Source organism: Struthio camelus, chromosome 9 (assembly GCF_040807025.1).
Source record: "Struthio camelus isolate bStrCam1 chromosome 9, bStrCam1.hap1, whole genome shotgun sequence".
Classification (NCBI taxonomy): domain Eukaryota; kingdom Metazoa; phylum Chordata; class Aves; order Struthioniformes; family Struthionidae; genus Struthio; species Struthio camelus.
Window position 1 is genome coordinate 8,837,719 of NC_090950.1, and position 13,765 is coordinate 8,851,483.

General features: G+C 48.8%; 1 protein-coding gene across 1 annotated transcript in view; it reads left to right on the forward strand.

Annotated features, from left to right (window-relative positions):
* Nucleotides 1-13,765, forward strand: part of ST6GAL1 (ST6 beta-galactoside alpha-2,6-sialyltransferase 1) — a 103,942-nt gene that overhangs the window by 20,682 nt on the left and 69,495 nt on the right. The gene's annotated exons all lie outside the window — the stretch shown is intronic.

A 13,765-nucleotide genomic window follows, 5' to 3' on the forward strand; every position in this document is an offset into this window, starting at 1 on the left:
CCTAGCACAGATTCCAGCTTTAGGCCAACACAAAGAAAGTTTTGGGGGTTTTTTTGTTTTTTTTTTTTGTTTACTTTGTGCAGGAGAGGAGGTGGGGGCTCTTCTGCCCCAGAGCGAGTTCCTGCCTGACCCTAGCTCCCTGCTCAGCACCAGCAGGGCAGGTGGAGTCCTCAGCAACACGAAAGATTCAGCCAAGTGAACGGTACCAGGACGGTATCCCAAACTGCTGAGTTGTCGTAAAGAACTGGCTATCTAGGAGGGATAAAAGGATGTTTAATTAAATGCATAAATCGTTTCTTCTGTGTGCAGCAGGGAGCCAGCGAGGGTAGAGCATGCAGCCTAGCGGAGAAGAATGAGAAAGGGAGGAGCTGTACGATAGCTGCTTTCTTCCTTATTTTGGTCAAGCCGTTAGTCCAGCATTTGAAGAATTCGCTGCTTTTTTCCCCCCCCCCCCTTCTTTCCCTCCTCCCCCCAACCTCTTGACAATGATTTTTCCAGGCAATCTTGAGGCTTAAAACAATCGTCCTTCCTGCAACCCTATTAAAACGTGACGGGGATTTACCCGGACCTCTGGTGTTCTTGTAAACATCGTTTGCTACAGCGTACGGAGAGGATCCCATCCTGCTAACGTAGAACGACTCCCCTGAATAAAGCACCGGGCTTTGCGAGACCTGTTCCCGGGGCCTGGGGGTCCTTTTTGGCACAGAGAGAAAGCCGCCACCGAAACGATGGTTATTAATTCCTGAGACACCTTTTCCTATTTACACCGCAGGCACCAGGTCTGCAGCGCGGGAAACACGGCCAGTACCTAAAAGAGCCAGAAATCTCCTGGTGAGTCTGACCTGGTTTTCTCTCCTGGGCCTGATCCAAACCTGCAAACATGCAAAACGCCAAGATGGATCCGGGTTTTTCGCTGTGAATAAAAATAAACAGAAAGGTTCGCCGGCCCCACGCCGCTTAACCAAGACGGGAGCCCAAATCGCCGCAGGCGCAAGGCGGCTGCCGGGGGTCGGCCTGCCTCCGGGCGACGGCGTGCCTTTCCCGCTGCGCCGACGGCAGCGACGGCTGTCGACGCCGCGGAGCCCGTCGGAAAACGCCCTCTCTGCCCTCGGTGGAGAAATAGGTTTTGCCGCTTTTGAGCGGAGTTACCAATTTCTCGGCCCATTTCCCACGGACAAACGGGCTCTTTTTTTCCCTCGGCGACTGGCAGCTGAGGCGGAAAAGCTCGTGCCGGGCTGGGCCGATAGCGTCTTCTGCTTCCACCCGGCGCTCGCAAATGAACTTCCTCCACCTCCGGGGATTTCTGCTTGGCTCCCGGTACGGGATCTTAGCGCATCGGGGTTTCTCATGCAGAAGGAGGCACAGACACGTGTTCGTTTGGGAAATACGGACCCGTAAATACGACTCACAGCTTCTCTTAACGCTACAGCTGGTTGCAGAGGGCTCGTTTCTCCATTGGAAGGGTTGGGTCAAAGCCGAAGGCCTGCGGGCTGAGCCTTCGGGTCCCTTGGCCACGTGTTACGCCCTCCAGCTCCTGCCATCTCTCACGCAAACGTACAGCTGAGCCAGGTAGTCGCTCCTTTCAGCACAGTTCAGCCTTGTTTGGGGATGTGGTTTGGGCTGGGCAGGGACTAGAGAGAGAAGCTCAAATATCTGGCATGCAGAGAACTGCCCCGAAACGTTCCCGGTGAAAAGCTCGTCGCCCAGCTCTGCCTCCAGCGGGGAGCACGTCTTTCCTGCGGGGAACCTGCGAGAATCGGTTCCCCGGCTCTCCCCTGCGGCCTTCCTCTGCCGACCGCCCCGCTGAGATATTTAATGAGGTTTCGGCTTGCCCGTTAAAATCAACAACTCAATCCAGGCAACTGGAAGGATGAAATAACTCGAGCAGCTGATGGTAGCCGCAGTCACCTGAAGTCTATTTGCATGCCCTGAAAAGCATTTTCAAAAGCACATACATTATTTATTAAGAGAGCATATCGGAGTAATTTAAATATGGAGACCGACTGTTTTCTTTGCATAAATGAATTTCCACCTTATTCCAATCAGCAAGTCCCTTTCAGCTGTGCGTTTCTGACAATAGATGGTGCTAACGGTGTTTCCCAGCTGCAGCCTGCGCCACCGCCTGGGCCCAGCCGGCGAGCCGTGGGATGCTGCTGCAGCGGCTTTCCGGAGAGCCCGCTTCGGGGCTGAGTGAGGTCCCGCTGGTCTGTGCGGGGCCTCGGCTGCCTCTGCAAGCCCCATCCGAGCGCGTGACCCTGCCTCGATTCATTCAGCCCCGCGTTTGCTGCCTTTCTACTGAGCGTTTCGATACCAGAAGCCTCTTTTCGTATGACTGAGGCAAAGGGGATTCGAATCTCTTCTGCAGTCGTCCTGCCCTTGGAAGAGCTGCCTGCTCAAATGAGAGCAGCGAGTGGTTGTGTGATGGCTCCCCGCTGGTGTCTGGAGTCATCAAGGACGTAGTCAGCTCTTGATGGCAAGACTGGCAGAAGGTGCTCCTGCGTTTTCCCTCTGCTCGGTCCGGCCGTGTCTGTTTCCCCCATCTACTTGTGGGACTGTACGGTGAAGAGGATCAGAGATTTGACCCAGCCTAAAATAAAAAGGACAACGAACAGGTAGGGTTTGGTTTGGGTCTTTGCTGCATCGGTAGAACATGACTGAGGGACAGAGACAAGTGGGAGGTAGCTACCTGTTTTTCATCACTGAGTTGCTGAGGGACAGAAACGGCATCCTCCTCCTCTGCTCACACTGTGTAGCCACGGCCTCATCACTGCCCTTCACCACAAGGCTCTCTGCTTCTAGGCCCTGTACCCGGTGCTCTTGATTTGGGGTAAAATTGTTGCTGGGAAGAGCAGCATACACCAAAAGAGCATACTTCCAGGTCTGACGGGAAAAGGGAGTGGATATCTTTCCTAAATTGCAAAATACAGGTGAAAGAATTCAAGCCAAAGCCAATATTTGGCAGTACAGTGTCAGGAAACAGAAATTCAAAAGCAAGAAGTCCACAGATCCCCGCAAATGCTGGGGTTTCTGCTGCTGCCTTCAAAGCTAGCAGGACTTTGCTCCTCCTGCGATCCATCTCTTTGCGTCCATGCCTCATGGTACGCAGGAGCGTTAAAGCAGGCACTAAGTTAGGTGAGCGCTGAAATGCCCTTGTCCTGGTGTAAGTTACACCGGGATATTGTCACCTGCTTGGAGCGAGGCCGGAGCAGACAAATAGCCTCGCTCATGCGAAATGGGGGGAGGTTGTGCGATGACACGTTCGGTCCCTGCAGCCGCCACGCCGTGTGATGGCCTGCGTGTCTGCTTTCCACCGGATGGGCCAGCTGGGCAGCAGGGAAACTATTTCCTAACCACAGCCCTGTCTAGCAACGCGAAACTGGTGCAGAGCTAAAGCATGCACGTGCCTGGGAGCTGGCAGCCCCCAGTAAGCGTCCGTCTCCCTCGGGAGCTCCTCAGCTTTTGGTGGTGCTCCTGGGCTGCCGACTCTCTCTGGGCTCGTTAAACTGCAGCCTTAATCTGCTGTGTTTAAAAACGCTGCCTGATGACTGCACCAAGAGCCAGCCTCCCGCAGGCTTCTGGGGCAGCAGTGATGAGCTGGAGAGTGAAATAATGTCCTTCCATCATACTTTTCTTTGCATTATGTAAATTCACAAGAATAATTTTTGGCGATAATGGTTTCTCCATTCACTCCAGTATTGATCCAAAGCCACCCGTTCTCTTCCTGGAAGTGGCTGACTCCCCGCTTCTTGCGCAGCGGTCGATGTAGCTTTTACAACGCTGGTGTTTGCAGGTCGGGGCACGGCCCTGGGGCAGCTCTGAGAGCCTCCTTGAAGGCAAGGACTCTGCAAAGCAGCTTTTGCAGGAGCTAATGTGAACGCCTGGCTTTTAAAAGGAGAGATGAGGCGGACGCCCAGCTCTCCCAGGGATGTGCCGCTATCCATGTGAAGCTCCCCAGCCGGTCCCTGCAGACCACAACGTCTCTGCACTGCAGGTGACCTTTCCCATCACCTTTCCAGTGGTTCAGGTCCCTTGCAAAGGGCAGGTTTATGCTTCAGCTTTTTGGGTCAGAAACTCATCTTCACTGAACTTCCTTGCTTTGGGCTCTATTTTGGGGCCAATGTGTCAGAAGTGGGAGACGTCCTTGGAAAGGCATCAGTCTGGGCTTGGCAAGGGAGAGCAGGGCGTCACCTCCTTGTCGCTCCATGAGGCATCGGGTCTGCTGCACGCTGCAGTGAGCCAAGTCCCACCACAGCTCTCTGAGGTGGCACCAGAAGGGCTCCCAGGCTCACTGAGTTGCTGCTTCGTTGCAGTGCGTCTGGCACAGCCTTGAGCTTGTCTTGCACTGAGTTCACCAACTTTTTCCACTTTTTTTTTTTTAAAAGAAGAAGGTTTAACTCTTTTGGTGAAATTCATATTTAGAAAATAAATCCTTTCATCTTCTCTTCTTCCCTATTTCTCCAACACACAGACACACACACGCTGTGCTGCCTGTCACCACCTTGTCACCTGGGGCTGACCCACAGCTGGGAAGACGCTGGCTGTTGGAGACACGATCGTAAGGTGACAGGGCAGCTCGGCTGGACAGTGCGTGTCAGATTTTGGCACCGTTTCCCCCATGGAGGACCTGGATTGTCATTCTGGGGAGCAACTGGTGGATATCGTCCATGAAATAGAGTCTCTGTATTCTGACCCTAGGGCCAAGATTTTATTTCATGACAACTAGCCACCATGTGACTTGCAGATAATCTGCGTTTTGTGGGTAATGTGGATAATTTAGCACTGTGGTGAGCATGCATATCTAGTCAGGCATCTGGATACAGCAGGAGACCACCGCTGCAAAGCTGGCGTGTGCCACTCGCTCCTTTATCACATACAGCTCCACCCCGGCCCAGCAATTTACAGAATTGGCCCCAAACCAATAATCTTTACTTTAAAACACAAGTAAAGTGCTCAGGGATAACAGCTTCTATATTTCTCCCATCATTTACAAAATCGAATCACTTGGAAGCAAGGACATGATTAATTATGGATCTTACATCCTCCATAAAATGGAATATTATTGTGGAGGATGGAGAATGCATATTTCGTCAAGAAACTGTAAATCTGACCAAAAGTGATTACTATATGTTTTTCTTTTGGGCATGTCAGGGTGTAAATCAGCACAAAACGCTTTTTTAAAAGTCACACAGAATGATACATCAATGACTCTTTCAATGGGCGTTTATTTATGTTTAGTAGAATGCGTTTAAGGTTGTTGTAGAGCTAGTACAAGACTTATACAAATGAATAATTAAAGACATCATAAGTGCTTGTTCTTCTGATGTGAACAGCCGAAACCGCACTGTGACTGGTTTTAGCAGTAAATTGTTTTTTTCTGGAATCAAATTACTTGCCTCCCTTTCATTTGAAAGACCATGACCGTTCACTTTTAGCTATCGCAATATTTTATATTTTTCCAGCTTTAGAAACCGTCTTTTAGTGTGCCAGCCCAAGAGGCAGGCCCCCAGCCAGGTCACCGTGGCGGGGTTTGTTCTCACTTGCATTGCAGCATCTGGCACAGTGTGTGCCAAGACGCCTAAGTGCAAGATGAAGGACATGGTCTGGCAAACGAGAGAGCGGGCTTGGGTCCTCAGGCAGCGTCACTGCAGAAACGCTGACAAACTTCTGTTGAATACAATGGGCGCTGATGTCAAAGCCCAGCATTCGCTGGAGCGAGCTCTGCTTAGCAGTCACAGTTAGACAGGCAGAGCTCTCGTGGGCTTCCTCTTGCGTGGCTGCAGAGGCTCAAGCCCACCACCCTCAGCAGGGACCATGCTTTCTGCTGCTACAAAAATCTCGTGTTTTAAAAAGGCCTCTACAAATGCACATGCAAAACATGCAGTGGTTTGTGTTTGCAGAGACCCAAACCCATGGCAAAAGACCAGTTGTCTGCTGGTGTAAGCTGGGCAGACATGGGTGGCACCAACAGCTAGATGTAAATGTTAACAACTGCACCGGCCCTTTTTTTAACTAAAAGTTAGGAAGGCTGCTGTTGGCAGATGAGTATGTTGATTTTCCCAAGCAGAAGGTTTTAACCCGGCCTGTAGGTATGGATGCAGTTTTTTTTTTCAAAGAGGGGATAAATATGAAAGGACAAGACGGATTCGGAGCTCAGGGGAACAGGCATGTACGTGAGCTGCTGTGACGCTGAATGGTCCCAGAGATGCCGAGGAGGAGGACTAGGGCCTCGTCACTTTAGTTTCATCGTCACAGAGATGCAAACTCTGCAGGGATGAGCTGCCTCGCTTTCCCCTCGGCCGCTGTCGAGAAGGCAGCGCTTGCAAGAGGCACTTGCTGTGCCTCCCTGAGGAGGACAACGCCGGGGCTGGGCAGCGGCCGTGGGCCTCCCTGCCCTCGGGCAATGAGGGAGGTGCTCAACGAAAGCTGTGGAGCGGGACAGCCTGGAGCAAGAGCACTTTTATATCAAAAGGCCTTTTCCGGTGCTCCTGTGTAGGTTTGAACGTGATTCGCAGGTCACCACCTGGCCAGTTGCCTACAGCTAGCCATCAGGCTTGCTCTCCTGCCTGCTGTTCCTCTTTGCAGTGTTTTGTATGGATTAGATTCAACTGTATAAGTTCTTCTCCTTTCACATTTATAATCCCTACGAGGGTGGTGTCTTCAGTAGAGTTCATTCTGTCTTGCTGCTTTGGCAAGCCAGTACCAACCCCCTGCTGTCTCTCTTCTCAAATAACCCAGAGGTTCTCTGAGTAGCGAGGAGGAAAAAACAAAAAAAGCTTCTCAGCTGTTTCTCTCTGAGATAGCTAACCATACCTGCTTCACTGAAAACTCCCCCAAATGCTTCTCTTTTTGACTTTCTGTACGTTTGCATCCTTAAGACTCTGCCTGTGTAAAACGCACTGTTGGCTCATTGATTGAGATGGGTTTAGAGAATCTTTTTGATAGGAAAAAAGGAGGAGAGGAGAAGAGGGGGCTTTTTCCACCACCAAAGAGGAAAAATTAAGGAGATTCCAAAAATCAAACCAAGGTATGACATGTAGGTTCAGCATGAAAAACACCCAAATGCCTTTAGTCTGGGAACAGAAATGGCCTATACTAACCCCACCAGTCCAGATAAAATAAGTAATTTAATTCACATCATGGCAAAAACAGTTCCCGTGCCTGACCAAGACTGCTGATCCCAGGGAGAAATCAGTATTTGTGTTATTAGCTTATTTTCGGGAGGGCATGCCAACAGCTGGGCTCCTTCTCAGCCCATCGGCCCTCTCAGCAGGGAGACCATCAAGTAAGCTTTCCATCTGCGTGAATCTGGCCGGGGTCTGTGATGTCCCCGCTGTCCGAGCCCCTCGCTCCCTGGCACTTCGGCACCGAGACCGCACCCTAGCTGGAGGAAAGCTGCAGAAAGCACCGGGGATGGAGCGTCCCCGTAGCGGGGCAAGCGGGGAAGGAAGGGCAGTGCCACTGCCGGTGCGGGAACTGCCAGCTCCCAGGGGGTCTGCAGCTACGGGACATGGGAACGATCCGTGCGTGCCATACACCGGTCTGAGCAGGGACACAGAGCAGGATCTGGCCCCAGACTAGAGCTCTTTTGTTTGTTTTCATTTGGCTTTGTCTCTGCAAATATTTTCATTAGGCTGAACCATAAATAATTGCTTACAGCTTTGCCGTTTTGGTCTGTGATGAGCCTGCAAATGTCAACACATGTTCATCAGAGATAATCAGGAAGCTTTCGTGCTTAGTGGCTTTGTCATATCTCACTCTCCTCTTCCTTTTGTTCCTGGGCTTTGTTCATCTCCTACCTTCCTCTTAGTGCTTGGTGCCTTTTTTAATACCTCAGAAAATAATTGACTTCAGGTCTCTTATCATTTTTAATGTTTGTTTTTGAAACACAGAAAAGCAGCAGCATCTTAGGCAGTGTGTGCCTCAGCATGTGTTTCTTAGTGATTGCTGCTTGTATGATGCGTTGCTTTGTGGTTGAATTAAAAGTGTTATGATGTTTCCCCAGCAGACCCTGCCACTATCCCCACAAGATGTTTCCTACCTTGACAGCATTTTGCAGTTCATGAGCGCAACATATTATAACAGTCTTTTTCGCCCTTTGGGACGACACGCTCCTGTTGCATTACTGGTAACTTTAAAATACAGAATGTTTCCGACTGTCTGAAGTTTGGAGAAAGAGTAGCCCCAGGGGTATTGCTCAGCCTAAGCATTTCTCCAAGACTGAGATTACCATTAACCAAAATGGCTCTCCTCTTCTCTCTTCTTTCAGTAGACCTCTCACATCTCAAGCAAGACATACCGGTCCCCTTATAGGGCAGATTAATGGAGGCTAGCTCTGCTGCTTCCTGGAGTGGCTCCACTGTCTTCAGGGAGATTTCTTGCATCCTTTTCAAGGGAGAACTGACCATGCTGCATTACTCATAAGAAAACTTCCTTCTCTATTCTGTTTTACACAGCTTCTCTGATTGCATTCATCATTCTTCTTGCTGTATCTTACATTGTTCGTCTCATGTTCGTTGTTTTGTCCCTCTTCTGCACAGTCATAGTTTCTTATTTGCAGTCTGTCCTAAGCAGAGCTTGATCCCAACTGAATCATATTTTCCACTGCTGGTGTTTGAGAGCAACACAAATTAACTGTTACAGCTATCAATAGGTCTGTGGTTGGAGACCACATGTGTGATAAGATTTAATTGACAGCTGGGTTAGAAAACACTAGTGACAACAAGTGGTAAAGGAGAGTGTGGGAAACTGTGTCTCAGCTGTAGCTCATCTACATCAGAGCATCTCATCTAAATCAGAGCTGGGTGGCAGCCCAGCCCTTAGCCCAGAAAACCTCCTGTCTCCTCCCTCTGAGGAAGGCTGCAAACCACAATGGTTCAGCAAGCTTCCTAGGTTAGTCTTGGAGTTAGTTTCCGTGGCCTTACTGATGCTTCTGGTGGATTTTAATCTTCGTGTTGCTTAGCTTAGTCCTTTCTATTCCTGAGGTCTGACCTATTGGCTCCTTTACAGCCTCTTCTGTTTCAGAGTTTGAGAACCTGATTTCCATTTCTTTCCTCTTGTGGGAGAAGCTGAAGGTGCTCCCCATAATGTTTCTTCTATTGTGCATGGAAGCCATTAAGTTAGTGCTTCTAGAAGAAAGACTATGTATTTTTCCTCTCACAGTAAAATTTAGTCTTCCTGGTAAGCTTGTCTCTGTAGGTTGAAGATTATTACTAATTCCTTGTAACAGACTGGAATTTATCTGTAGTCATTGGTTAGTTGCTTTTTTTCTAGGAAGACTGTTAATCTTCTGTGTGTTTAGTTTTAAACTAGAAACAATTTTTCATGAGTCTTTTGAAGTTTTGAAGTTTTGGTTATATTTATCTTCGGTTATCAATTCTATGAGTGTTAGAGCTTTTGGTGTCTGTTGTATCCTTCTGCGACCTGTTTCAGGTGCAGGCTGAACAGCTGTCTCCTGAAGCAATGCCTTGCAAAGACTGCAGAGAGCTAAACTGGGGTGAAGTTTGTTTTACCACTAGAGGAGAACAGCTGAAGCCCCCAGCATGGGAAATGGTCTGGTGTCAGCCCCTTCACCACAGATAAGTTTTTTCCAGACATGCGGAAACTTGTGTTTTTCCTCTTTGCATACTTGTTTAGTTCTTCTGGGCCTGGACATAGAAAGCAGGCTCCATCCTCTTATTTTCTGTAGAAAATGAACCTGGTCTGTTGTGCCTCTGATTTTTTTTGAGCTGTGTACTCAAACAATCTCTTCGCATCACCTCTAAGTGCCAGAGGTGTGTTTCTGTGTGTCTATAGGACTGGATGGTTAGGGTCTCGCAACTTGCTGCTGTCACTAAAGATAGCTTAGATTTGAAACGTGCACTGCCTGATCTCCACCTGGGATAACACACACCGAGGGAGGCATTTTGAGCAGGGCTAAAGCATCTCCTCGATGTCAAACTTCCTTTTCAGAAGTTACCCTTCGCTCAAGCTCAGCTCGTCCTCTGGAATAGGCATCAGTACAAATTATTTCCCCACTATGTAGTCTAAGGGTTGCCCGTCAGCACTGAGCATACCTTGGCATTTCCTCCCACCTCTTGTTGCAGTTTCATGCTGTTGTATTGTTCAGGGCAGAGATCTAGTTGGAGGAGGCAACTAGCCCTTAAGCCAAATCTCATACAGAAATCTCTCTTGCTGTTGTTAAGACAGCTTTATTCAGCTGTCTTTGTATAGAGCACTACTGAGCTCTTTTTCACTGGGCAAAGTATATATGCTTTATTTCTCTACAGAAAAGCTCTTTATTTCTTTTCATACTTCTGTAAAAGAGTTTTTTTTCTTCCAAGTTCAGCAGGTCTTTGCAAAGGTAGGATGCTGGTTGGGTCTGTGCTTATCCTACCATCTGTGTGTTCCTGCTCACTGTTTCCTGCTTCTTGCTTGCTTTGGATTTTGCAATCGCTTCCTCAGAGCTCCTATTTCTGCCCTGTTCTGGCATGTTGCTGTGGTCTGTGGTTTCCGTACTGGTCTGCTGTGATATTGCTGTTTTCCTACCCAAACCCTGCAGCCTGCCTCATCCGCGTTCTGCGGATACTGTTCAGGTCTGGCTGTGCTCCTCTATGCTCAAGGAGGAATATTTGAGCAACTGTTTCCTTGGTTTTGGGTTTCTGAGCTCATTACAACCTGAGGGATTTCCATATCTTCCAAAAGAGCATGTTTCATACAACTGTGTCTGGGCTGCATAAAGAATGTTCTGAACAAGTTTCTTTCCCTTCTTGTTTCCCCTATGATTTGGAAAATAATGGTTTTTTAAATCCACCTATGAATGCAATACTCCTAAAATCCATGTGGCACAGTATGATAACTTCCTTACTGTCCTCCACTTAACTATTGAACAGGCCTACCACTTCTGATTTGAAAGTATTAAATCAAAAATGTAGCTTTTATACATCTTCCCTTTCAGGCTCAAACTAGCTCCTTAAAGAGCTGAAGCTCTTGCTTGAAACTTTCCCAGCTGCCAAAAGTGTTTTGAAGAGTCTGAGGTAGACTGTATTTCATAGCTGCTTTTCAGTGGTGTGCACCTGCCACTTCTGCTTCTCCCTATCTGTCTCCAGACAGGCCCTTCTGCGCTTAGATACCTTGACCTTTGGTATCACACAGCATTGTGGTGACCAGGAAGAACCTGGGAGTTTGAAAAGGATGAGGGGAGGATGGAAAAATTTGCATGCTTCTCTGAGGTTGCTCCCACTAAAATAACAACAGCTGCTCTAAATCCAAACCACCTTTCTGCCGCAGCCTTACAGTATTTGCACTCCTAAGCCCCTCGTGTATGGGGCTATGGACCAGCAGCCTCATTTTTTGCTGACCTCAGCCATTTTACTGTATTCCTTTGAGTAAATTCACATGCATAAGGGAAAAAAGCCAATGACTGCAGATGGCCTTTTGCCAATACAGCCAAAGGACAGCTGAGAAAAGCTTGACTTTCCTTTCGAGGAAGCTGCTGCCAAGGATGGCTCTCTCCTCGCAAACAAATATGTTGAGGGGACTCTGTTATTCCTCCCCCGTGCTGCGTGACAAAGGCAGGCGACCTGGCATCTTTCACTTGACAACATTCAGCTTCACCACTGCTGTCCTCCAAAACCAAGGATTGACTCTGTTATCAAAAAAAAAAAGTAGAATATGCATCATTTAATACTGAAAACAGGAAGTGGTGAAAGACTTTTTTTGATAGCTAAGTTGACTACTGAGAAAAAGAAAATGAAAAGTTAGCTACTGTTCTTATCTAATACTGACTCTTTGGTTTCCTATGTTATTGTAGTTAACATAGAAATAATCTCCCTTTGTAAATCTCATTTCCTTAGGATCTTTCTTCAATTCACAGCTTCCCCTTCACACAATATTATATAAGCAACCTTCAAGTTTCATCCTGTTGAAGTCGTATGTCTTCAAAAAGAGATGCAGGAGATGTGGGCTGAGGTAGCTCAGGAATAACTCCTGTTGCAAAACTCGCAGGCTTTCAGTTGGTGTCTATCCAGCAAAAGATGGAAGAATAATGTTCAAATACAGGTGGAGGAGAGAATTACCATGAAAGACGTCTCATCTGCATCAAATAATCTGTTACGGGGCAGACCTTGGGCTGGGGCTAGCTAGCATCAGCATGTCGAAGTCAAAGGAGCGCTACGAGCGCGCATCGGCTACCACTCCAGGACTTAAAACGACGTTCTCGCGTGCTGCGCTAGGAAATCTGGTGCCAATGGGGCACTCGAGACAGGTAGGGACGGTGGCACCGGACAGCGTGCGAGGGCTGGGCTGGGCTGGGCTGGCTGCTCTCTCTCTCTCTGCTATGAGAGGAGCACAAAAAACCCCAAAGTGATACGGGCAGGCCCTGGAAGGGAGAGTCCCCTTTGCAGGGGTGCTGTGTACCAAGAAGTGCGAGTCAGACTGCTTCTACAGTGGGTTTGCAGACTTTGCGGGCGGAAGGATAACTTCATGGCCTGAAGAAGGAGGCAGACTTCGTCTGAGCGTTTCCCTTTCTCAGTACTTGGGGGCATTTCTTTTTGCTTTGTTGGCTTGGTGGATTTCTAAGCAAGCAAAGGTGATGAAGGGCAAGAATGAGCTGTGTTTGCTGTGCTCTGGGCTGGGTGGGCTGTAAGGGCAGACTTTTCTGCCACTGTTTTTAATGTGAAAATTAGTTGCATTACTACCTCTTGCTGGGAAGCCTCTTCCCTTGGAGAACCTGCGCCGATGCGCTTGGAGGGTGGTGGGGAGCTCCCAGCCCAGGCTGCGAGCACCGCACAGCCCTTTCTGCTCGGGGCGGACTGTCTCTCGGCTCTTGCGGATCTCCGATACGCATTTCCCCCCTCCCTTTGGGCTCACAGTCCAGCTCCCTGTTAGGAGACCTTCCTTCAAATGACAAATCGCGATGAACCCCTGTAGACTTTGAAGGCATTGACAGTGGAGGCTGTCGTATGGTCAGTCCAATCTCCTTTCTTGCCCCGCTGCTGTCCCCATGCAAGCCCTTTGGGAAGGGTGAATGGCTGTTGCTACCACCCTGCTTGTAGTGATGTGAGAAGGTGTAGAGGGAAGATGGGGATTCTGCCTCCGCTTACACGGAGCGGGGGCCGCTCTGCGGTTGAAATGGGCTGCGGGCAAACAGTGACGAGAATGTAAATGAGAGGCAAAGTGCTGCAGAGAGCAGGGAAGAAAACAGAGGCTCTGTAGGGAGATGTTTTGGAAAGAAGTGTTCACAACGGAAGGAGGTGGTGAGAAAGCCAGACATCAAAATAATATCCATGCAACACAACCTGTCTGCATATGTGATCAGGCCAGCAGCAGGAGCAGCTGAGAAGCTAACGGTGAGCAAGGCCTGGCAGGAGAGGAGGAGTACCGGCATTTGAGCTGTGGAAGGTGCCTTGTTCATCCTCCTGCAGCAGGGCTGAAGCATCCCTTGCCAGAGGAAATGGTGGGGGGGCAAGTCCAAGACAGTTGGAGAGGAGAGTGCTGCTGTAATATCTATAGTGACAACTACTCTGTTAAAAGACACACATCGGTGTGATACTAGAAATAAAGCACGTGAAGAAGGCATAGGAGAAACGGGCAGTACCGAAAGCAAATAGCTACAGTAATCATGAAGAAATAAGCTCCTACGCATCCAAATAATGATAGAGGAGTACAGTTATTGTTAGCACTATGAAAAATTAAAGTAAGTAGCTGAGGCCAGTCTTGCAGAAAGCAGTGGGTGAGACAGGCTGGCTTGAGAAAAGGCTAATGTTCCTCCGAGCCATTCCTGCTCCAG